At 41.4% G+C, this 23520-nt stretch overlaps 1 protein-coding gene across 2 annotated transcripts in view; it reads right to left on the bottom strand.

The window, feature by feature from the left end:
* Positions 1-23520, bottom strand: part of ZNF516 (zinc finger protein 516) — a 96717-nt gene that overhangs the window by 15585 nt on the left and 57612 nt on the right. The window lies entirely within an intron of this gene.

The raw sequence follows: 23520 nt of genomic DNA, 5'->3' as shown, positions 1-23520 counted from the left end.
TTCCACAGAGATTTTCATCACAGCAGTAATGCTTACTGCACTGAATCCATTTAGCACGTAACTGAATTGAATCATCTGACAAACTTTCAGTTTCAATTAACACGCAGTTAATGAGCCACTGCCAGGCAAGTGTAAGGAGACTGTGCTCCATCTAAAGCGTCACCAGTCCAAAGTGATCACTGCATCCAGAGGAGGGGTGAGAAGGGGAAAGGAGTGAGCTGCTCTAGAGCTGCATATCCTCTCACATCAGCTCAGAAAAGCCAGCCCTTCAGAAAATCGAGCGCCGTTCGTTAGCACAGGGCAGTGCCACGGGCATTATTCTGCACAGTGCAATTGGAGAACCACTCTGTTGGCTGGAGCTGCTCTGCACATAAAGACTACTTAGCCTCTCCTTCAACTCAAGCAAAAACATTCTTAAGCTTTTGTTTAATTCGAGGTAATTAGGTTAAAAATAACTCACAGGTTTGCAGCCTCGCAGGGCTGAATTCTCACTCTGCTAAGATCATTTTCCTTTCAAACTCCCTGATACTCGTGGGGGAAAAAAAAATCCTCACAACCCAGAAACTTGTTTTTCCCATGTTGCAGGCGACAAGGTTTTGGGAAAGCACATGCCCAGCACTACTAGCCAAATTTACAGTTTGAAACAAAGACACTGCATGCAGCAGTGAAATCTGACACTGCACATCTGCGTTGTTTTCAAAGCATATCTGTCAAAGCCCAAAATACCTGTGCTCTTAAATAAGATTTTAAGGCTTCTCTTTGTGATCACAAGGAGTGGGTGCTTTGATCATTGTAGTAAATAATAAAGCAAAGCAAAAACAAACCCTTTGGTTGCAGCAGTACCCGGTGGAGAGAGAACTGACTGGCTGTACTGGGCACAGGAGGGAGGTGGGAGACCACTGCCAGCCCCATTCCAGGGACTATAGAGCTGGAGGCTCTTGATCCACCTGTGCAGCTGTGATGAAGGGGGGCATCAGCAGAAACCTGCAACTCCCAGGTTGCTCTGTGTACCACAGATAATCCTGCATACTTTCTTGCTTGGCCAAAATCCATGTACCAAGCTCCTTCAGCAAGGAGGACAAGGTTAGACTGGGAGAGGTGGCACACATCAGACCTGGGCTTGGTCTTTCAGTCTGGACTGCTCAGTTTAGGTCTCTACTTAGGGAGGAGGAGGAGAAAGCAGAGAGGCAGCCTACAGTCCCATGTGACCCCATAAAGCCTGGGATTGCAAATTTTGAGGTGTATGCAGTCCTTTTTGCCCTATTTCCTAGGGCATCCACCTATAAAAAATGGATTTTTCAGGTGGAAAATGTAACATAGAGCAGAAAAATTATGAAGGCATTTCTGAGGTTATAGGCCTGCAGTTTCTCCAATGCTGTCAGTGCATTAGATGAAAATTTGTAAGACTATTACAAAACACAACCATAAGCTTCTAACACGTCTTCAATTCCTCTGATGCCTCACAAAAACAGTAATAAGCATACCAGGAGTAATTTTAAAGCTTAGATCAGGAAGTTCAATAGCAGTATTTGTGTTAATTGCTCAAGTTGTACTTAAAAAAAAAAACAAAAAAAAAAAAAACAAATGATCAAACAAACAAAAAAACCCCACATCCCTACCCCTACTTCCCAGGATTTGGACAGAAAAAAATTCCCCCTACAGGCCAACTCAGACTTCTTTATCAGTACAAAGCACAGCCCATGCTCTTCCCTAGTCCCATCCTGCCCTCTGTAGGGATCCAAAACTACAGATCTCAACATCCAGACTGCCTTGTGCCATCCTCCCATCAAGGCAGGTGGTCCAAGCTGGGCAATGAGCAGGTAACAAAAGCCAAGTAGAAAATGCAGGAAAGAGCAGAGAAGATGATAAGCATACTTTAAAATAAATGTAAAGTCTTTTCGTAAAAATAGATTAAATTTATTTCTGCCTGCTCCCAGCTACTTGCCCGAGCTGAAAGGGGGGACTAATAATCCTTTTAAATAACTGGTATAAAATATTGTTCTAACCAGCCCAGTGCAGGAATTACTGCCACCAGAAACTTTTGAAAATTTTATTACAGCCAGGTCAAAGCAAGAAGCCATGAATGAGATGCTTTCTGCTTGATCTCCAGGGACTATAACTCATGCTCCCCATTGAAAGAGTTCTTGGCTAAGCATGCTCTCGCCTTTATCCTACAGTCTCCATTATCTCCTTATATTTTGTCTCAATTCCTTTGTTTCTTACCCCAAACAGTTGTTTTTATTTGTGGTACTTTAGAGTGAGAAAGGTCCTTTTACTACAGGAAAAGTGTTTCAGTTTTTCTGTATCACAGATAGCTGGGCAACAGCTAAAGCAGGACAATTTTCCAAGGTGCCTAGCTAGGAGGTGGCTGTTGATGCCATCTCAGGATTTCAGCCTGGCTGCAGCTTCCAAGTATCAACAGCATCACAGGCCACAGGGAAAGCAAAGCAGGAGAGTGCAAAACACTTAACTATATGAAAACCACTGCCTAGAAACACAAGAATATTCAGGGATTTGAGCAGTTCCTCAGAAATACACCTAATGCCATCACCCAGTTTACTCAAACACAGATAAAAGCAACTTCCTCCTCCCCACACATATATCCCTCTTCTCTCTTTCTCCCCCTCACATGCACAAACTCCATTTGTTTTCTTCCCAGCACTGTTTCTCCACAAAACTGAATTTCATCATGGGATGCACAGCTGTTTTGATTCATGAGGCCTCCTATAAAGTAAACCAGGCTACAAGGCTGAGGACAATGAAATCGTGATTTCTATTCAGAAGAGCAGAACTGGCTAGAAATTGGTCCCTTTTCTGGCTAGTGTTACAGCACTAGGAGTCTAAGGAAAAGGAGCAGATGTGGTGTGTTTGATTTTCAGTAAACATTTGATAGTGATTTGCACTTTGAGATGAATACTGTGACTTGATTTGAAAACCAACTGCAAATAAATCATGATAAAAGCAAAGGATAACAAGGGAAGAAGGTGCAATATTGCAAAGACCTGTATTAGGTCCTATTTCACTTGGTATTTTCTTTAATGCTCCAGAAGAGATTCTAGACAGCATGCTAACTTAAATCTCCAGGAAATATCACATTTGGAGGAGCTGCAAAAATAATGGGGAGAAGGAAATAATGCACAGGGACTGCAGGAGAATAGAAAAGCAGTCTGAAAATAATCAAATGAGATTCATTCTGGGGAATAAAATAAGGCTAAAACAAGTGAAGGGAAATGATCCAAAAACATCCATGCAGTGGGAAGGCAAAATCTGGGAAGAAGCAATGTTGAAAATAACTGATGTTACAATAGACAGCAAGTTAAATATGAGTGTACCACATTAAGTATTCAGCTTAGCTTTCAGAAATACAAGCACACATTATCAAAACAAAAATAAAACTACCCCTCTGAAGAAGACTCAATGTCCATGCTGGTCACACTGGGTTTTGAATATACTAAATATATAAAAAAAAAATATATCAAAAATATATCAATAGAAATAGATACACAACATAATAATGGGCTCTATGTAAAGCCCACAGTAAGCACAATACAATGGAATCCAGCAGGGGAAAAAAGGCAAAAAGCAGTTTTGCAGCAGAAAAGCAGGTCTTTTATTCTGTGAAAGGAAAATTCAACAAAAACAGCCCATGCCCCCAGAATATCTGTGCAGATCTCCAAATACAGGTAAATCAGAAGGAGTTCAGAGAACTGCCACAGGAAGGTAGCCCACCAGAAAATAAAGACAAAGAGTTCCCCCACATGGCTGAGGGAAGACAGAAGGGTGACAGGCCAAAGTCTGCAGCCTCCCTAGGAGTTCAAGCTCCAGAAGAATTATGTCATCCTAAGCACTGGAGTCTATCAACAACAATCAGATACACTTGCACGCAGAAAAACTCATGATTAACAGAAAGAAAAAAATAATACGTATTTGCAGCTTGAGGAATAAATGTCAAGGGAAGAGGCAAAACACCACTTGGACTATAAAACCTGCATGGACAAAAACATTGACTATCAACACAATAAAAATCCATCTTTTTCATGAGGAAGCAGACAGTATGAGTTACTCCTCCCCTTTGCTCTATCAGCACAGCAAAGCCAAACCCTGCATTAGCCCAGTATCCACACATTGTGCTTCACAGATATATGCCAAAAAATTAGCCTTCTTTTCATATTAATTCCAGACACACTTAGTTCAAGAAAGGACTCTTGGAGCATTCAACAGTGATCCCATGACATTCCTTCACAGCAGGTTTATCCTCTGAGCATAGCTCAGGCTGTTCAAAGAGATCTGGTATCTGTTATTCAGAGGAGGATCTGTCTTAGCCAAGCCATACCCCCTGTTCTAGCTGCCTGTAAGTCGTTTTTATACTCCACACGCTGTCCACACTTCCTCTGCTTTCTCATCCAGTTTTGTCAGTCAGAGGATCCCATGCAGTGCCAATGTGGGCATGAGGTGAGACAACTCCAACAAACCTTCTCAAGTTTTCTCACAGCACAAGGCACGTGCCACAAGATATTGGGAAGAAACAGTTAAGCTGTTTTGATGGCAGATACAGCCTCTCATCTGCAAAGCTCCTCTTACTTTGCACATTGCTAGATGTTTTAAGGGGCTCCTACACAAGCTCCCCAATAATTCAGAGAAAAATCAAGCACTAGTCTGGAGCAGTCAGCACCAAAGGATGGGGTGGGTTAGCAGGTAAGAAGGAGATACTGAGGGTAGAAAGCACACCATCAACTAATGTCCCTGCTTTCTCTCCAACTAATTTTAGAACTGACGGTGAGTGGTTCTGGCTGAGGTTTGAGGTTTTTAACAGGGCAGAAACCCAGCACAGCCCTTGATGCTGGCTGATACAGATGGTTTGACAGTCAGATAGCACACCCTGTCTCACAGAGGTTTCCCTTCAGCTACACAAGGGGGAAAGAAGAGTAATGCTGTGCCACACCACAAGCCAGCAGCACATGGAAAGGATGTCCCAGGTGCCCCGAGAAATCCTGCCTTCATCTAGTCATGAGCAAGATGCTTCTGGTTTGTATTACACTGCTTTTTTCTTATTACTTTTGAGTATTTTTTTTTCTCTTATTTTTGTTGTGGCTAGTTAGTTGTTGGGGAGTTAGTTTTACACTTCCATACAATCAGCTATACATTTCTAGCAACATTATACATCCTTCACAAATAAACCCAGAAGTAGCAGCCCTTTGGTACAGTTTGCTTTCACTGTCTCCCCATTCTTTCTTTTCTACATCCAAATTTTTGTAGTTCCTAAAATGATTTCCCACTGACTTTTTAAACTCATAGCCAATAAGTTCAAGCAAAGCATCCTGATGGGAACTCTTTACTTTCCAAGTATTTATTGGAGAAGGATGATGACTATGAAAACCCATGATCTCACAAGTAGAAGAGTTAAGAACTGCTGATTTGTTCTGGCTTTCTTGGGGGGGTAGAAGAGGGGGAATGGGTCCAGAGTGGGAAAACAATTATCTGATGAAAAAATTGTAACTACTTTTAAGCACTGTCCTAGGCAAGGACAGTGTTAATTTTTTGCAAAATCTGGGAAGGGACATAGCTGGGACCATTATTTGATACCACCTCAGGTCACTGCTGGGTGGAGGGGAAAGGGACACTTTCTCACTACTTAGAAGGGAGAAGCCTGGAGACCAGACAAGTGCTGTATTTGTTTGTTGATGCTTTTTGTTGTTTTTTTTTCACCAGTGTAAATAGTTTCTTTGTCTTATACCTCTTATTATTAATATTGTTTCTGTTTGGTTTTTTATCTCATTTCCGTTTCCAATAAATTGCTCATCTCAATCTGTGATTTCTGCTTTTTGTGCTTCCAATAGGAGAGGGAGGAGGAAGTGACCAGCAGCAGCATGATGTTGGTGGGAGTTCCAAACTGGAGAATAATATTCCTAAAGCACAACAGGCACCCTAGAGTAACAAAATTTAGCAACTTTTACACCATTTACTTTCCAAACAGTACTACTGCTGTTGCCACAATGATAATAATAATAATTATGGTTGGTGTCTTTAATTCAATTTTTTTAAGACCCTGCTATCTTTCAACTAATTTTCCTCCTTTCTTTTTTTTTTAATTTTTTTTAGGCTTCCCTTTATTCCTGGAACAACAACGTACTGATTTATTTCTAAGTCCCATTTCCTTCATTTCACTAACTTACCCTCTGCAATTTCTCGCTTTACCTGCAAGTTACTTTTTACCCTCACTGTCAAATGCACCATCCTTCCAAGCCCAGAGAGCACAAACAGCTGCAGGGCCCCATTGCATTGTTCATCTCCTTTCCCCTGCAGAACTGGGGAATAAAAACAGGACAGGACAACCAAGCCCAACACTTCCAGTGCTTCCCAGTCTCCATCTGACTGATCAGTAGCACTGTCCAGTAGGAGACCTGCTGCTTATGAAAACAAAACCCAAAGAGCTCCTACAATCCAGACAGCAAAAAACATGAATAGGTGACCATCAGACTTAATAAAGCTTGTTCAGTTCTGGAATGCATATGTTGATATTTATGAATTATTTTAGATTATTAATGTTACTATCAGTTACATTAGTTTTGAACTTCAGATCTGGAATGTCACCAAAGTGAGTGTAAAAAAGTAGAACAGTTTTAGTTGATTACATTTGAAACTAAACCTTTTAAGATGAGTGAAATCTGAGCTTGAGAACAGTAACAGTACAGCACACAAAAGATCCCTCTCTACAAAGTATTCCCTAGCTCAGTAAAATTACAAATTCATCAGCACAGCAGAAATGCTTTAGAGTTACGTCACACTTCAAGATCACTTTTTTTTTCCAACAGAAAAGGGAGGCCTGAAACCATCTCAGCACAGCTACAGATGCAAATGCCAGCAATTTCAAGCATAATCAAGAGAATAGGCACCAACAAAGTAACCAAGAAAACTAGGCTGCAAAGGGTATCAGGTCCAAAATCTCTCAGAGTGAAGTGCACACTGTTAGGTACTGGAAAAACAAGCCTGAAAGTTCACAGTGAACTTTCTCACTCCAACTACTTGCCTACAATGTTTTCTTTAAGAATATCTGGCTTTGTTGTTATGTAGGGTACTGATGCTACAAGTCTCCCAAAAGTCAATTGCTTGAAACAGCAGGTTCATGTGCAAATCACTTCAATATCCTCTTGCACAGTATCTTTTCATCACTCTTAGCTTTGTACCAGTGCACATCAGGTGCAAAAAGCTTTGCAGGGAGCCCCAAACACAATCCCTCTTCTAGGGCAGAAGCTCTGGGATCTGTCTCCCAGGTACCAGCCCTTCCAGAGCCAACACAGACATGGGGCTTATGGAAGGAAAGCATACACAGAGGGCATGTAATGAAGGGAAAGTGCAAATGTGGGTAAAATGGCTGCTGCTGGCAGCATGCCACAGACATGACATTTTTAGTGTTCATCACATTTCTCTGCACCTCCTCAATGGCATTTTCTGGTAAGTCATTCTATACATGGTACACAGGAATTCTAGGCAGTGGCAGAGCTAGTTGTGACTTACCTGTCCTTTCCCCTGTGTATTTCTCAGAGGTGTGTGAGTGTATTCTCTACCCAACAGCAGGCAAAAAGCCCCACAAAACAATGTGTACTTATCTGCAGGTGAAACTGTAGCCCCTGTCACCACAGCTTAAGTGCTTTTTTCACTCTTCATCCATATTATATCAACCCAAGGGTAGTGAAGATTTCACAGGGGCTTTCACTCTGAGTATAAAATTTGTCTTTTCTCTAGAGCTGAGGGCAGCTGACACTGATCTGACCAATTCTACAATGTAAGGTTGCAACTGCAGCATCTGATCCCCATCTTGATGCCACATCCTTGCTCACATCCCCAGCACAGCCCCTTCTGGGACTTGGGATTGGACTTCCTGGTCATGGCCATAACCCCTCTTTGCCCTCTGAGCTTCAAGAGCATCCTGATGTCTTCCTACCTCACAGAGAGCTGTTTTAGTTACAGTCTGGATCCTAGAAAAAGGTGGAGGAATGACAGCTACTTACCTAAAAACTGTGGGTAAAATAAAGGGCCAGAGGAATATATGTACAAAACCAATATAACCAGGGGCTGAAGGGGCTGCTTGCCAAAATGAAACTGTACAATTTGGCATTGCCTTAAACATTGCTGCTCATAATATACTTAAAGAAAATTATTGTATATAAAACCCCTGGAATGTTATGCAAAATTAGGAAGTGATTAGGCCAGATGATACCAATTTGACTCTTAACACAGCTTTGTTGTAATTTCACAGTTAACAGCAATATAGTAGAACTGGTCCAAAACCTAGGCAGTACTGTCTGTAGCTGCTGCATATTTCTCTGTGTGTGGCCCTGCCTATGAAGTTTGGTGAAGGTAGATGGGGGGAAAAAGAAAGGGTCTAAGACCACTAACACAGCAGGATACATAGTTAAATTTGAGAGGGTTGGATTTGGGCAAGGGCTGTTGTGAGTTTTTTTGGGGTTTTTTTGTATTGATTCTTTTATTTTAGTTTAAGGCACAGGAAGAGAAGCTTAATTGCCTTTTATGCATCAAAAATACTTGCAGAGGAGATGGAAAATTATGACTCAGATTTTTCTAAGCAAGTGGCAGCTTGCCTGTACAATCCCTCCAAACACAGATCCAAACAGTTGTAAATCTTCCTGGAGATTTTCCCCTTCATTCCAACAGTCAGATTTCCACAATGTCTGCTCCACAGCATCTTCTTGACCACCACCTGTTCATCTTCCTTCAAGTGCATTAAGAAGGAAGGTTTTCCAGGCCAGGACTGCGGACTGGCAGCCGTCCCATACAGCTTAACATTCCTCGTGCAATATTTCATTTCTCCCATCATTTGTTAAGCATGGGTAGCATACTGCCATACATCATAAAGCCCTTCACTACAGCTACTCAATCTAAAAACAGAGGGTACAGCTGTGCTGTCAGCCAGCATTCTGCAGAAATACCTCAGCTGCAGCCGGCAAGCCCAGCGTGGTAACAGAGGCACCAGTCACAGAAATAAGGAGCTCTGCACGACCTCATTTACCTTGTTTCTGCTGCTGAAGGCCACGCTGCCACAGCTGAGACAGACTGACTTAAGGCAGTGGAGAATCTCTGCTGTGCATGTCCATCATAAAATACAGGAGCACATGACAGAAAGGGGAACTGAGATTGCAAGTATTACACAGATTTAAAGATCTGGTAGTGCTTGGACAGAAAGTATGCTTTCTTAGGCTTACTGTTTTTCTGGCTTTCAGGGGAGAGAAGACTCCAAAAGAGAATGGAGTAAAATAGGGTCAGACTAGGGAAAGAAGTACACACTATCAAACCCAAAACACAGGCTGGACAGAACTATGATTCTTTGACCACTGCTGGAAACTGAAAGGGAACTGGATGCCCTTGGTGAGGGGTTACATTGCTGGACCATAATTAGCACCATTATGTGGTGCTGCAAGCACATGGCAGTAGAGATGAGGACCAAGCCCTAGAGAGTTTTCTCAAAGTAGAAGAAAGACCTATGCTACTGAAATATCAAAAGTTGATTTGAACAACTCTGCTCTGGATGGACCAAAGGGAACCAGGGCTCTGAAGAGGATGTGACTGCAGGCACAAGGGCAGCCTTTGGCCATTCAGAACCCAATGCAGCGAAACTGCACCAAAGGCACTGTCCATGTGATACACCTGCAGCCCAGAGCCAAAGGCTCAAGAGAAGAGGCTGGAGGTGCCAGACCCAGATCCCCTGTAGCCACCTCTGGCTCACCAGAGTGTTTGCTCCTTTTGACTGCACAGGGGTATTTGCAGGTTGGTTAACTGCTAGGAAAGAACTTTCCCTTTCCCCTTCTTTCCACTAACCTCCCTTAGGTAACAATGACAATGGAAGGCTCTTCCAGAAAACTAAATGGTCTTTCAGACCTGGCTTGAAACAATTCCGTGACAGCTTATGCAGATCACTGAAGGCATCAGCCACTTACTGGCAACTTCCATAATCCCCCTGGAGAGCAGATAGACAAAGCAGGCTGGAACCTAGCACCACCAGCACAGCAGCAGAAAGGGTAGCTGTCTGCAGGCAAAATGTGCTCTGAAAGGGATTTGGAACTTCAGCATTTTTCCTGACACTGCTCCTTTCATACCAACTCATGAGAACACCAGAGTTCTGGGTTCACTTACATTCTTCCTTTTAAAGTCTTACTATTCTGAAAAATGAGTAAAGGAGAAAAAAAAAAACAAAACTTTTAGGATATAATTAAAAATATAAAATAAATAAATACCAACATCTATTAAGCTCTGATGTGAGAGACAGAGGAAGTCCTCTGTTTGGGAAAGAAGTCAGATGAGAATCATCCCAGGGTGCGTGATGTAATTCAGAAAGGTCAGGGGACAAGGGTCTCAAAGATGTCTTGAAAAAAAGGAAGACCCAGCTGAAAACTCGTTTCAATGAATCTTTCAAATAACAAAAACTTTGTTATGCTAAAGGAGGATGGGGAAGATAAATCAAATCCATTTGAAAAACAGCAACAGAAACACATCACTTAAAATAAGCTGCAGAGACAATGAAACAGTAATTCTGCACCTGTGAGACATGATTATTTATACCACCACCTCATTTTAATAACAGCTGTGTGAAAATGCTAAAATATTATTAGATCTGAAACTAACTACTGCATGTAGCACATAGGGAGCTTCTCCCCTTTCCAATTAGCACCAAGGCTAAAGCGTTAAAAGCAGCAGAAGCAAAAGAAATGCTGAAAAACACTGCCACAGGCTGGCTTAATTTGGAATTTCTCCTTTTCAAAAGGATTAAAAACAGAAAACCAAACAACCAAATACACACTTCCAGAAAAGCAGGAAAGTACTTCAGATTTATTTCCTTCCCCCAGCACTTGTTTTATTGCATTTCTTACAAGTGAGCAGGTAAGTCTATTTAAGGACAACTTACAAAACTTGGTTTGATAGAAAAGAACTTCACATGTACCTGCAGCATTTTACAAACACCACTTTGGGTGAGAGGCTCTGTTAACCTCACTGGCATCTCTCACCTCCACACTGAGAGCAAGCCCCATCAAAGATCCCTTGGCCTGCCATGGGATTAACAAAGGAAAATTTTAAAATGTCGATGATCAGTTACTTATGAGGTGTCCTTAACAGAAGAGATGTCTGATGTTTCAGTGCAAAGCTTGTCTGCTCAGACATGCAGACCTGGCAGGATGGAAGAGCATCTCACTGGGAACAAGCTGCACCACCTCTTGGGCAAGGGCTGTGCTTGGTGTATTTTTGTAGGAAGCAGAACTAACACCTCTCCTCTTGAGGAATTTCAGTGTTAATTATTCCCCCGTGCTAAGGACTTACAGAGACCTGATTTTTTTGGAAGCTCAGGAAGGCCATCTGCTTTCCCAGCAGCACACAATAGGTGAGAACAACTCTGCTGGGGAGTGGATAGACCAGGGAGGGATGAGGGGAACTAAGGTAACCAAACCACCCTCACCCCAATTGTGTGTGATACACACAATTGATGTGTATCAATTGCAGGGCCTCTTTTATGCACATAACGCCCCACAGGGAAAGATTAAAAAAAATAACCAACCAAAAAAAAAAAAAAAAAAAAAACCCCAAAAAAACAAACAAACAAAAAAACCAGCCAAAAACCAAAAAAAAAAAAACAAACCAAAAAAAACCCCAAAAAAACAAACAAACAAAAAAACCAACCAAAAACCAAAAAAAAAACAAACCAAAAACAAAACCAAAAAAAAACCCCAAAAGCAAAAAAAGAGAGATCTCCGATATCACTTCCTTTAATTAATCCATACCCTTCTTTACAAGTGGCAGGACACTACTCATCCCAACCAGAGTTGGCCCCTTTAGACTGCTTCCAGACAGAAATACAACTTGTCTACAGAAGAATGGGCTTAAGAAAGTAATCTGGCTAATTCAGATTCTTAAATAGTAGAAAATCATACAGAAAAACAGATGTTTGCCCAGATATTTACTAAGAGTGTGTGTGTGTCTCCCCAGTATCACCTCATAAAGAAGTACTTAGTACCACAACTGCTCCGGCAAAGAGACAGATTAGGCCAACAAAAATAAAACTGTTTTGAAAATCCTTCTCAGAGTCATTTTAAATCTATTCACTAAGAGCCATTTAATCCGCAATTTAATCCAGGCGCACACCTGACTGCCCACAAGACCCAGGTGATAACCATCCTTATGTACAGACACCGACCACGGCGAGCAACTTCAGCTTTAGTTCCTTAACCAGAACACCCAGCCCCCAAAGGGACGCTGTGAGGGAGGTTCCACAGCAAATGGAGCTATCCATTCCTGGGCTGGGGGTGCTGAGCAGCAGAGCAGGCAGGGCTGGAGGAGGAGGAGGAGGGAGGAGAGGAGGGAGGGGAGGCGCAGCGCCGGCCGTGGCCGCCAGGTGGCGCCGCCGCCCAGCGGATGATGGCGCTGTGTCCATCGGGAGATGCTGCCCGAGCCTCCTGCCCCAAACCCTACCCACGGCCCAACCACCCCACACACACTGAAAAAGCCAACTGACAAAAACAGAAAAATTGCAATATTTAATAAATTAAAAATAAAAAAAATCCCCACCAAGATTTCCCCCGCCACCCATAACCAAACTGACGCACGTCATTCCACCTGTGTACTGGGACAGGGCTCCTGCCAGAGGCTCCACCATGGGGCACCAGTCCCTGCGGGATGAGGCGTGCTGATGTGGTTGATGATGACACCCAGCTCACCCCAGGACAAAGTGCATGCTGCCATCAAGAAAACATAGCTGTGCTGAGTCCAGCAACTTGGGGTGTAATTACAGAAAGACCAAGGGTTTTCTATATAATGAACGGTATTATATAATGATTTTTTTTTAAGGAAAATTCTCTTTATTTAAATAGTTTCTAACAGGTTAATACAGATTACTTTAGAAGGAAGCACCATGTTTGCAGATGGTGGAAAGGCATCCATCTTAAGGGATTCTGACTTTTGTTCACCACCCTTACTATGTAGAAGAAATTCCTTGTCAAAACAGGCCAAAGTTTGGGTGGTCAGCAGCAGGATGAGGTAATGCCAACCTCTATCTTTCTTTACAGAGTGTCCTTCTTGATGCATGGCAATCACTTAGCCCACATGTTCCTCTCCACAGGAAAGGATGGCTTGAACTTTCCTAGCGCAGCCACTGGGGAAAACACAGAAACACGGGAGAAGAGAATACAAAGACCTCACAAATGCAAAAACCTCTGCCTGCCAAGTGCTAATTGAGAGAACATTCTTGCCAATTAAAAAAGTGCCCTGCTAGTGGGAGAAGCCTCACTTAGAGCTAGCAGGAAAGTAAACTAATAAGCAGTAACTTGCACAAGAAAACAGGTATCTGTGGAGATGGAGGCAGACATTTGCAACCAGGTCAGTTTTAAACTACTCCAGACTGCTGGTTTGTGGTCACAGGAAGGCAAATTAGGATGTTGCAACAACACATGATTAAATTCAAAATGTTTGGAGCGTGCGCGTGAATAAAAACTTCAGATTTTGCCAAATGTAGCAAGTAAGTAAAAAAAGCACAAGATTGTGTTCTGAATTCAACTGAAGTCCAGGAGGATAAATAGAGCCAACTCTATTCTCAAGAAAAAGAAAATCAACTCTTTAGAGGAAGGAGTCCTGAAATGAAGGCCTGGGGTTTTTTTGAAGCAATGAAAGATTTTGGGGTACTCCTATTTTCTGGCAATAAAACTTATTTCATATACTTTCATTCAAAAGGCATAGTTTCCAGAACACAAGCACATTTCATCATGTTCTGCAGAATGTGGAAACTCTGCCACTGGGCACCCAAGTGCACTCAGTTCTCTGGCACTTGTTTTCACTTCCAGCTTATGAAGAAATTAGAGCAAACCACTGACTCTTCCCTGATGCCTCACTTTTCTATTTTACTATCTGGGAGTGGAAAGCAACAGTAGCCAAGTCAGAACATGCAGTTTAAAGATGCTAGCAAAGTTTTATAAAAAGTTTTATAAAAGGCAGCACTTTCAAAGTAAATTCTCAAAAAAAATTGTCTTGGTTTGAAAATTTAGGGTAAATTCACATAATTCCTTCATTATTTCAGAATGAAAGTTCTCTGGAAAATATAAGTGCATAAATGAGCACTGAGTTTACCAGGGACTTTCCAAGGCTCTGTCTTAATTTTGTGTACTAGTTGATGATACTGGCTTTCCCAAGCTCACTGCTGACAATTCTTTCTCTTTAAAAGAGCCTTTAAAGATTTATTTAGTCTACAATTAAAGAAGTGTGCACTCTGAGATACCTCTTTTCATTTTTTTTTGCACTGTGCAAGAAGGCTTCCCATGAGAAGATAAGTCAGGTCTGTATTCAGGGTCACAGGTGTGAAAGCCACCCTTTTTGGCAGCATGCAGAGTTCAGCAGAAAGCATTCTCTGCCAACTATGAAGCTGAGTCAACCTTTCAGTCTCCCCCACTAAAGAACTTTACCCCAGGAGTTTTCTCCTTTGCCCTTCCCATCTCAATCTTCATGGCTGTCTTTCTGTATTTTTGAGCCTCTGGAAAAGCTCATTACTTAGCTGTAATGCCTTTTACCCTTTATTACAACTATAAAGGTAGTTGTAATATCTTCTGGACCTTTTTTCCCCACACCCTTCCAGTATCTTCTGAACACACCCTTCTTGCTAATCATTAGTATTCTTTCTCTCTCCTTTTGTCTTGCTCCATTCTCTGCTTCACAAGAAAAACAAACTTATCTCAGATGGTTCTGTAGTTAAAGACAACTGCAAACATTCCAAGCTACACTTTTTGGGTTTACTACATATTTTAGTCCCATAAACAACCATGAGAAAGTTGTTCAATCCCTCTGAGATTAAAGTTCTCTATCCTCTGGAGGAGGAGCTCTGCTGCTCAGAAGTGAGAGTGTGTCTCAGCTCCAACTAACTGAGAAGATATGTCCTCTACCCAACTCAGCACTGTGCTAAATGTTTTCTTGCTGCTTAGTGTGGGACTTCAACATGAAGTACAGTTTTACCCTGGAAATCCTCTCAACAGACAAAATATAAAACTTTCAAGACTATGAAGTACTTTCAAAACTGTGGTAAAGTACAATCCTCATTTTCAAATAAATCAAGAGTTTAAGTGCCACAGCAGCTCTTCTAAAAATCTCTTCATATGATTTAACTAAAAAATGTTATTGCAGTGTCATACTCCTGTACTGACAATGAGAACTACCTTTAAAATGGAGCTGAATTTTTTATGCATATCCTATTTTGGTTCAAAATTGATCTACTGCTACTGATAGTAAATTTAAGCTGTAATGTTAAGAACATAAACCTATATTTTTAGTAAAAATTGTTTCTATGTAACCTAATTATCCAGGTTTCTATCTGAGTCATCTTGTTACTAGGCTGAAAAAAAAAACCCCAGGAAAACAAAGCAATACTTTGTCTAACATTACTGAATCACAAGAAATGAATTATTTTCTGTGGAAAGCAGTTGGTTCAGTATTATAGTATCACGCTGCTACAAAACAATACTTTCAAAATAAGCATATTTAGATCTCAGATTCACTGTAAGTAGTTTTTGTGAAATTTTTCTAACCTTCACTTTAGAAGAAAGTATGAGAAATTTAATGTATCCAAATAAGCTCAGTCAAAGGTGCCTCCAAATTCTGGGCTGACAAATTCTATAATCCAAGTTGAAAGGCACAAGGAGGGGTAGTGAGGGGTTTCTCTATCCCTCTGCCAGTCTTCTCAAACTCAAATCCTTTCCACTTTAGTCTTCTCCATTCCACAGACTCTCTCTGCAGGAGATGGCTGCAGTCTCGAAATGGAGAATCACCACTGAGCAAGTCCCACCTTTTCCTTGAAACTCCCTCTGAGGAGGTTTTTCATTACCCCAAAGCTGGAAACAGACAAACAACAGCCCCTCTTTTACCAATCTTGTTGCAGGTGGGTGCCATCCTACCTCTTCTGACCAAGCTCCTTCCTGCATCTAAGAGGATCTAAGAAATCCCTCACTTGATGTGGCCTGTCCTCTAAGACATGAAGACTCAGGGTGATAATGGGTCAGTAAAGTCTAAAGATAGATCAGCTTGCTCTAACAGCTTAATAGCTCGTTACAGGCAGCTGCAGCACTTAATGAGGCAAAGAACAACAACTCTGCTCCTTCGAGGTTCTGCTCCCAACTGCTGGGAGTGGCATTTGCCAACTTGGCCAAAAAATTAAAAACTACAAAACAAAAACAAAACAAAACCAGGAAAAAAAATCCCAGACGGAAAGAGAGTAAGAGAAAAATCATCATTTTACTACTCATCACTAAGTTCATCTGAGAGCTGATGACAATATCTGCACATCCCAGATGCAAAGCCTGTGTCTAGCAGGTGATGCTGGCCAGAGATAACATAAATCAAGTCTGCCTACTCACTCACTGAACTGGTATCAAGACTGGCTCTCCAGCAAACTGCTGGAAATGAATGCCACCTCCACTACATTTGATGACCAGTTTAAAGGAAAAACAGGAAAGCTGTTGGACTGGCAGCTCTTTCCTTTTCCTTTGCTGAACTGCAGAGTAGCAGCCTGGCAGACGGTTGCAGGTCTTCTCCCATTCCCAACCTACGTGTTCTATCAGGCACAGCCAAGAAAGAGCCCTGACACTACTCTGCAGCCTCGGGATACACGGTTTGGAAGAACGCAGAAGCTCGACCTTCTTAATTAGTTAATTCCCCAGAAGGAGTTCATTCCACGAACATCTGCGCTTCCAGGGAATGTCAAGCTTTGCTGGAAGAAGCAAAACCAGTAAGAAATCCACAGTATTCATAGGACTGACATTTTAAAATAAAACTTGTATGGTAGTTACTTTAAGGGCCTTTTTCTTTCAGCAAGCTTGTCACAACTCATCAGTTTGGGACTCCAGAGGAGAACCACCTACATTGTTGTGACCATCTTGATACATGCCACTTTCAGATTTGAAAAATCTGCAGGTTTGTATTCTGCAGGGAAGAAGTAATAAAGGAGAGGCTACTACATGCATATCCAAGAAAAAAAAGAAAAATGCTAACACTGATAGATTATTGCAGTCATTGGGTTCAAAATTTTTTCCATATTAAAAAGTATGATGATATTTTGGACCTGATAGGAAATAACCAAAATTTCTTCAGTGCTTCCCCCTGTGAGCCAAACAAGCCAGGAATAGAAATGTATGAGCCACTGCCCCAAGTGCTCCAACAGCACTCTGAGGCACATCAGACTGTGCTGAGCAGTGAAGCATCCCCGGAGCGCTGAAACTTCAGTTAGAACTCGCAATTCAGAAATCTCCCAGTGACCCCATTATCAGCGTAGCATAGAGAAAACAGGGCTGGTCTTGCTATATGAAGGCAATGACTATTCAGGGAGCTTTAATCAGAAGGAATTTAACTGAACAAACAGCCGTGGCTCCCAGAGAAAGGCCGAGTACTTTTAAAAATTGAAAGTAGCTGAGCGTATGCTCTAGAACAATAAGATAGAATTATTATACTAAAACCCTTTAATTAATGCATGCGACAGAAGCTGTGATTTTTAAACCCTAATCTCCCTGTCATTTCAGTTTTTAAGAAATAGTAAGAAGCACCCATCTGCTCAAGCTGCCACATGAGGCCCAAAGTTCTGTTCTCACACCAGTTTTGTGCCGGATGTCTCAATAAATTCACTGCTTATTTACATCAGCCAAAATGGAGAAGAAAGCTGCTGATCTCCTAAGTTTGCCCTCGTGCTAAAACAAAATATATTTTGCTGTTGCACACAGCATTCTTCCCACTAAAAGCAGGGGTTTGTCTCCCCCTCCCCCAAAAAAAGAAAACCCATAGGGCATTTCTAAAACCCTGACAGATGTTTAATTACAGAGGCACTAGCAGGCATTATTTTGAGAAGCTCAAACACAGAACGACTGTATCTGACAACCAAATGGCTAAAGTGTCTGCTGTACCACTAGTGAAGCAAAAACTCTGCTAATCCACATTCTGCTAATTCAAACACCTAATAATTCATATGCAAGCAAAAAGCTGCTGGTAGTGCAGCACATCTGAATAACCATTTAATAGGAAGAATCTGTGGTGTGATCTCGTGTTACCAGGGATGTATTAGGAAATACAGCAAACAGCAGTCAGAGCTATGTTGTGAAATATCAAACCCTACTCTTACTCTCAGCATCTAAGAACAAAGTACCTTTTGTAATGCAGGTTTCTCCCCCGTTCCGCATTTATTAATTCATTAACTTCATTCATTTAAATAGGTCCTTTAGTCACTGATGTAAATGAACAGGGAACTACAGTACGCCTGTGGGCTGTGTGGCAGGAAGAGAATAGAGATGGCACTGCCTTCTCCACTGTTATTTCCAGCTGTTTCTTACAAATTTCTCACTGATTCCCTGGAAGTTCTCACACTAGGTTCCAATTAAAAAACTTTGTTTTATTCAGACAGAAAATGCTAGTTAGGCCTATTAAAAAATAAACAAAACCCAAAAATCCAGTCCCACAGACCTGTGACTAAAATTTCTTGTCTATGCCTCTGAACGGAGTGGAACCTGCACCTTCTTCTTTGCTGAGTCAAATTCAGCAGTGAATAATCTTCATGCTTTATCCACCCTCCAAGCTGAGTGGCTGTGCTGTAGAACTGTGTACTGAGCACGCAGCAACATGAAATATTGTCCTAACAGATTTAAGCATGCCTCAAAGCACATTGTTCTGACAGCGCCTGGGTCTCCGTCATCACTCTCCTAACTATCAATGATTCTGGTTAATTTTACAATCACAAGAGGTACAAGCCTCCATCTGGTTAGTCTACATATTGCTGCAGAGTTGGAATCACACTGATCAACAAAATATGTTGGCTAGTAATGCTCTGTTAAGGTGGACTGATGAGTGGAGAACAGTCCTGCTTTCAGCTACACTAAAGACCCACAGCAAATACAAGGGAGAAGAGCACGAGGATTGGTGCTCCCTGGGGAAAGGTGCCTGACACTCTAAGGCTGCTGGGGGAGGCCAGACAGATCAGGATTCAGGTGTGCCAGCAGTTCTGCTTGGTAACCTAACACTCCAGGTACAGTCTCTTGAATGCCTGCAATGCATAAAGCAACAGCCTGCCACAGCTCTTTCCCTGGAATGAACCCGAAGGAAAGAGATTTCCTGGTTTAACGCCTGTATCTGAAGCAAACTTACGAGCACAGGTGGCAGGATTTCCAAACACTTCTTGCTCCCCACTTGCTCAATGCCCAAGTACAACAGCACCCTCACCTGCAAAGGAATTGTGGTGTAGCTGCCAGTACAGAGCAAGGCAGCCCACCCCTGTCACCCCTCACTAAGAAGCCCTGGCTCACAGATCTTAGGGGTCAAAGCATGGATCCTCACACCCAGAGTGCCAAGCTTACATCCGTGCCAGCAGCCAAACCAGGCACCCACAGCACTGGCAGCATGGATGGAGATACCATGGCAAGGCTGCTGTTCGTGTTGTTACAGCCCCTCCTCTGAACAAAAGCCAGCTGGAAGTGTCACTTGGCTGGCATTGCTGCACCTGCACCTGGGGTCCCCCTCCACCAGACCTGCAGGGCTCAGGGGGTAACGCTGCTCTAAGCCTAACACACACAACAACTCTGCTGGCAGAACCTGCAAGACAGAGGGCATCTATGCCTCTTGTGAAACTGGTATTTCTTGCTGATCCTCCAATTCTGGGTTCCTTTTGGATGTTGTCACAAACTAGGACTCCCCTCCATCCTCTTCTGTGTTCCAGCACAGTGCTGATTTCTCCCAAGTCAGATCATCTGGTTTTTTACCTTCTAAACAGGCCCCTTCTATGAACTCCTGGTAAGCAGCACGTTTAAATGCAGAACTCAGTTTCTACAGATCTCTACCTACAGCTCTTCTCAAACAAATTTGCAAAAACACAAATTACTGTGCTTATATGCAATTCACTCCATAAGCAAAATAAATGAAAAATTCAAGAGCCTGTTCTCATTCTGGACTTCTGAAAACACTTCTTCAGCAAGGCCCTGAGTAAACTGATTTAAATGCTCTTAAAACTTCAGCTTATTCTTAATACTAAATTTGCATCCGAGGCTCTTCACTGCACAGTATGTGTAATGTAGGATTATACAATGGAACTCCCTCATGCAGCAGTTAAGAAGAAAAACACCTCAACTTTGTTTCAACCTTCTTTTTGCATTTAACCTACAAGTCAAATAGAAGCTGTCCATAAACAAAGGGCAAGCAACACTTCCTTCTCTGCTTTTGTTGAGAACTCCCCACAGCTCTACTTGCTTCTACTCACCATCAGGCACAGCACAGAATCCCACAACCAAATTTTATTTAATTAATCTAATACTATTTTAAATATGTGCAAGAAGCCAGCTGTGACCACTGAAATCCTCAAGGATACAACTAGTTAACCCCAAAAGGAAGACAACTAGTCCAAAGAACATAAATAGATAAAAACTCGTAAATTCAGAGCTTCTCCTAGCTCTGGACAGCTGGAGTTTTGAAAAACACAGTAGCTCCACAGCTTAAGAAATGAAAAACAGGTTGCAGAACTCAGCAACAGGAATTAATAAAAATGACCAAGGGTCATCTGTAGTCTATCAATCACTGTATCGTTTACAGTTCACATTACAGTAGAAAGGTATGAATGTTGTCAGAGTTATACAGTGGCTATTCAGATCTATCATGAATAATTGATAGAGGTCATCCATCTGAGTCCCAGCCTATTAGTCAAAACTCTAAACCTGCTGCTCACCAACAGTACAGCACTGCAGATGAAGCATAGATGGGCACTTACAGGGAACTATTTTCAGCGATGCAAGCAGTTATAAGGGAATGCAGATGATCTGAAAACAAAAGCTGAATTTTTCTGAGACCTGGGACACTACTCGTTGTGAATCAGCAAAACAGCACTTCACTTATACCTATTTTGTACAATTTATTGTCAAGAAAGAATAAAATTCGTAAGGCAAATTTGAACTTGAGGTTTCAGTCTTAAATCTCTTGAAAGCTTGAGAAACTTTAAGCATGTTTGAGTTGAAGGCTGGGAAGTTGCCTCACATTCCCTCAGATATTTTGCACTGATCATCTACTACCTCATCTACTATCTCATCCTGATAAACTGACTTTGAACTAAAATCAAAGAAAAAAAAACTTTGTGGGACAGACCAAAGTTTTGATGTTACTTTTAAAATGAGTAATTAATAAACCAGGAATAGCTATATTTATGAATAAACTGGGTGTTTGAGGAACTAAGACTTGCACCATGACCTACACTTTATTAACCCTGACACAGACATTACCCAAGTAACTTACTCCATGAAGGTATTAATTCTAAGGGTAGCAAATAGCAGCACATCTTTGAAATTTGGAGCAAGGTTAATACACCAAATAAGCATCTTCTAACTACAAATAGTCCTAAAAACTAGTGGCTTGTTTACTTACTTAAAATTCACCACGACTGAACTGAAGAATCACCATCCTGACTCCTAGTCTGTACTTCAGGGTGCAGAACAGATCATAATTTCATTTTAGATTTAAGGTCAAGCTCACTGAGCTGCCTTTGTATGGTTTATAAGGGCAGAATAATCCTTTACAACAATGACGCCTGAGACATGGAATGGGATTGTCTACAAACAGCAGCCCCACTTTTTAATCTTTACAACAGCAGTTCAGCAGTGGCATTTGAAACAGCCATGATATAGTTACATCCTGACAAGCAACACCTGAAATGCCTTCCCTATTCTTGCACATCCCAGGCATCAACAAAAAATGTAACATTTTTTCCAATAAATATGAGAGGCAGGTAGCCAAAATACAGCTTTCTCTGAAAATTTAGGGATATCAGAGCATACTTTTAATTCCCTTTGCTGAAATACAAGTCTCTGTCTAGACACCAGCCTTAAGGCACTCTCTTTGCATATAAGGCAGGTCAGGGTATACTGGAAGCATAAGGATTGTCAAAAAACCTGTTTGGGCTTTGGCAAAGTAGTAGTACATATTCTGTAGACAGCACAGTTCTTAGGCTTCTGTCTGACAGAAGAAAAAAAAATGCTACAGTGTTTTTGACAAACTCAAACTTTCCTTGCCAAAAACCATCCACTCCCCAGCTCAGCTGAAGGAGGCAAATCTCCTGTTAAGGAATCAGCCGAAAGAAGGCAAATCTCTACCTTTTCTTACGCAGAGATAAATTTTGTTTATTTTGAATGAATTTTGGAGCCTGAATACTTTGGACTTGCAGACTCCAAGATGAGTAAAACTGGTTTTATACTTGACTTTTTACAGCCTGCCACTCATCTTTTCCATCAACTCAGTGGAGCCACATTTTGACCAGAAACTAATTAACCTCCTGCCTGAACACACCAGTAGAGCCTCTTCTCTCATGCTTCCTGTAAAAAGCAAAACCAATCCCACTCCCATCTTCACTTTAAAGTATTTTCCTCACACCAAGCTCTTGTTCAACAGCTTTTGTGTAGTGGTCAGGCTGTAGACACCTTGCACAGGTACAGTCAGTGGTTGCTTTTGAAGGGTCAGACTCTCAGCTATTCCATTCCCAAGGCTTATGAACAGACTTCCAGGCAATCTGGAATTTGGTTTGAAACACAGGTTTGGAGACAGGGTAGTTGAAGAGACTGAACAGTTTCCACTAAGAAATTTACAGCTGAACTGGCTGAGCGGATGGTATGGCAGCAAGGTGAGGTGAAAACAAGACAGAGGGAAACAGATTTGATAGCAAACAGGTAATTTATCACCCACTCAACTCTGTTGCCTTCACATAATTTCTCAGCTAGTTAAAATGCCCATACAATACTTGACATGGACAGGAAAATATGAACAGCAGCATTTAGTAAATCAGTTATTAAGATTAGCTTTTCCTTAGAACAGCTGAGAAATACAAGATATATTAAGCTCAAACAAACTTCATAATGTAGGAAAATAACTAACTGCACTTTAAAGAAAGCCTAGTAAAATTACTACACCATCAGAAGGCAGTAATTTATTAATTATGTGATGATCATATATTTCTGTTCTTTTTAGCTAGGCCTGGAGCTGAAATATGAGCCTTATATGGAAAGAAGCTTTGATGACAATCATTTATTTGGGAAAGCTTTTCCAGCCTTTTTGTTTCACACAAATGATTTGAATGTTTAAAGTACTGAAATAATCTCATATCTAGGTATTAATAAAGAAATGTTGTCTTTTCCATCTTTCATACTTTTATTAAGCTTTTAGTGAAAATGTGGCTGCTGGCTTATAAGCAATTCAAAAATAATATATATACAAGCAGGCAGCCATTTTCACAGTCTGGCAAGTAACAGATTTCCATAAATAACAAAGAATACAGGGTCATGATATCAGCTGTTCAGAAATTTTAAAAAGTCAGATTGCTTCTATTTTTGCAATAACTATTTGCTGGATTATTTTTATTTATGGCTTGAAACAGAATCTAGAGATGTTTTCCCTGAACTTTAGAAACTATGCTCCTGACTGACCAGCTTTCTCTCTGCTCTTTTTTCACTTGACTTCCACATATCTGTGTCCAGTCTGAGG

The sequence above is a fragment of the Erithacus rubecula genome (genome assembly GCF_903797595.1).
Source record: "Erithacus rubecula genome assembly, chromosome: 3".
Classification (NCBI taxonomy): domain Eukaryota; kingdom Metazoa; phylum Chordata; class Aves; order Passeriformes; family Muscicapidae; genus Erithacus; species Erithacus rubecula.
This window is presented reverse-complemented; position numbering and strand designations above follow the sequence as displayed.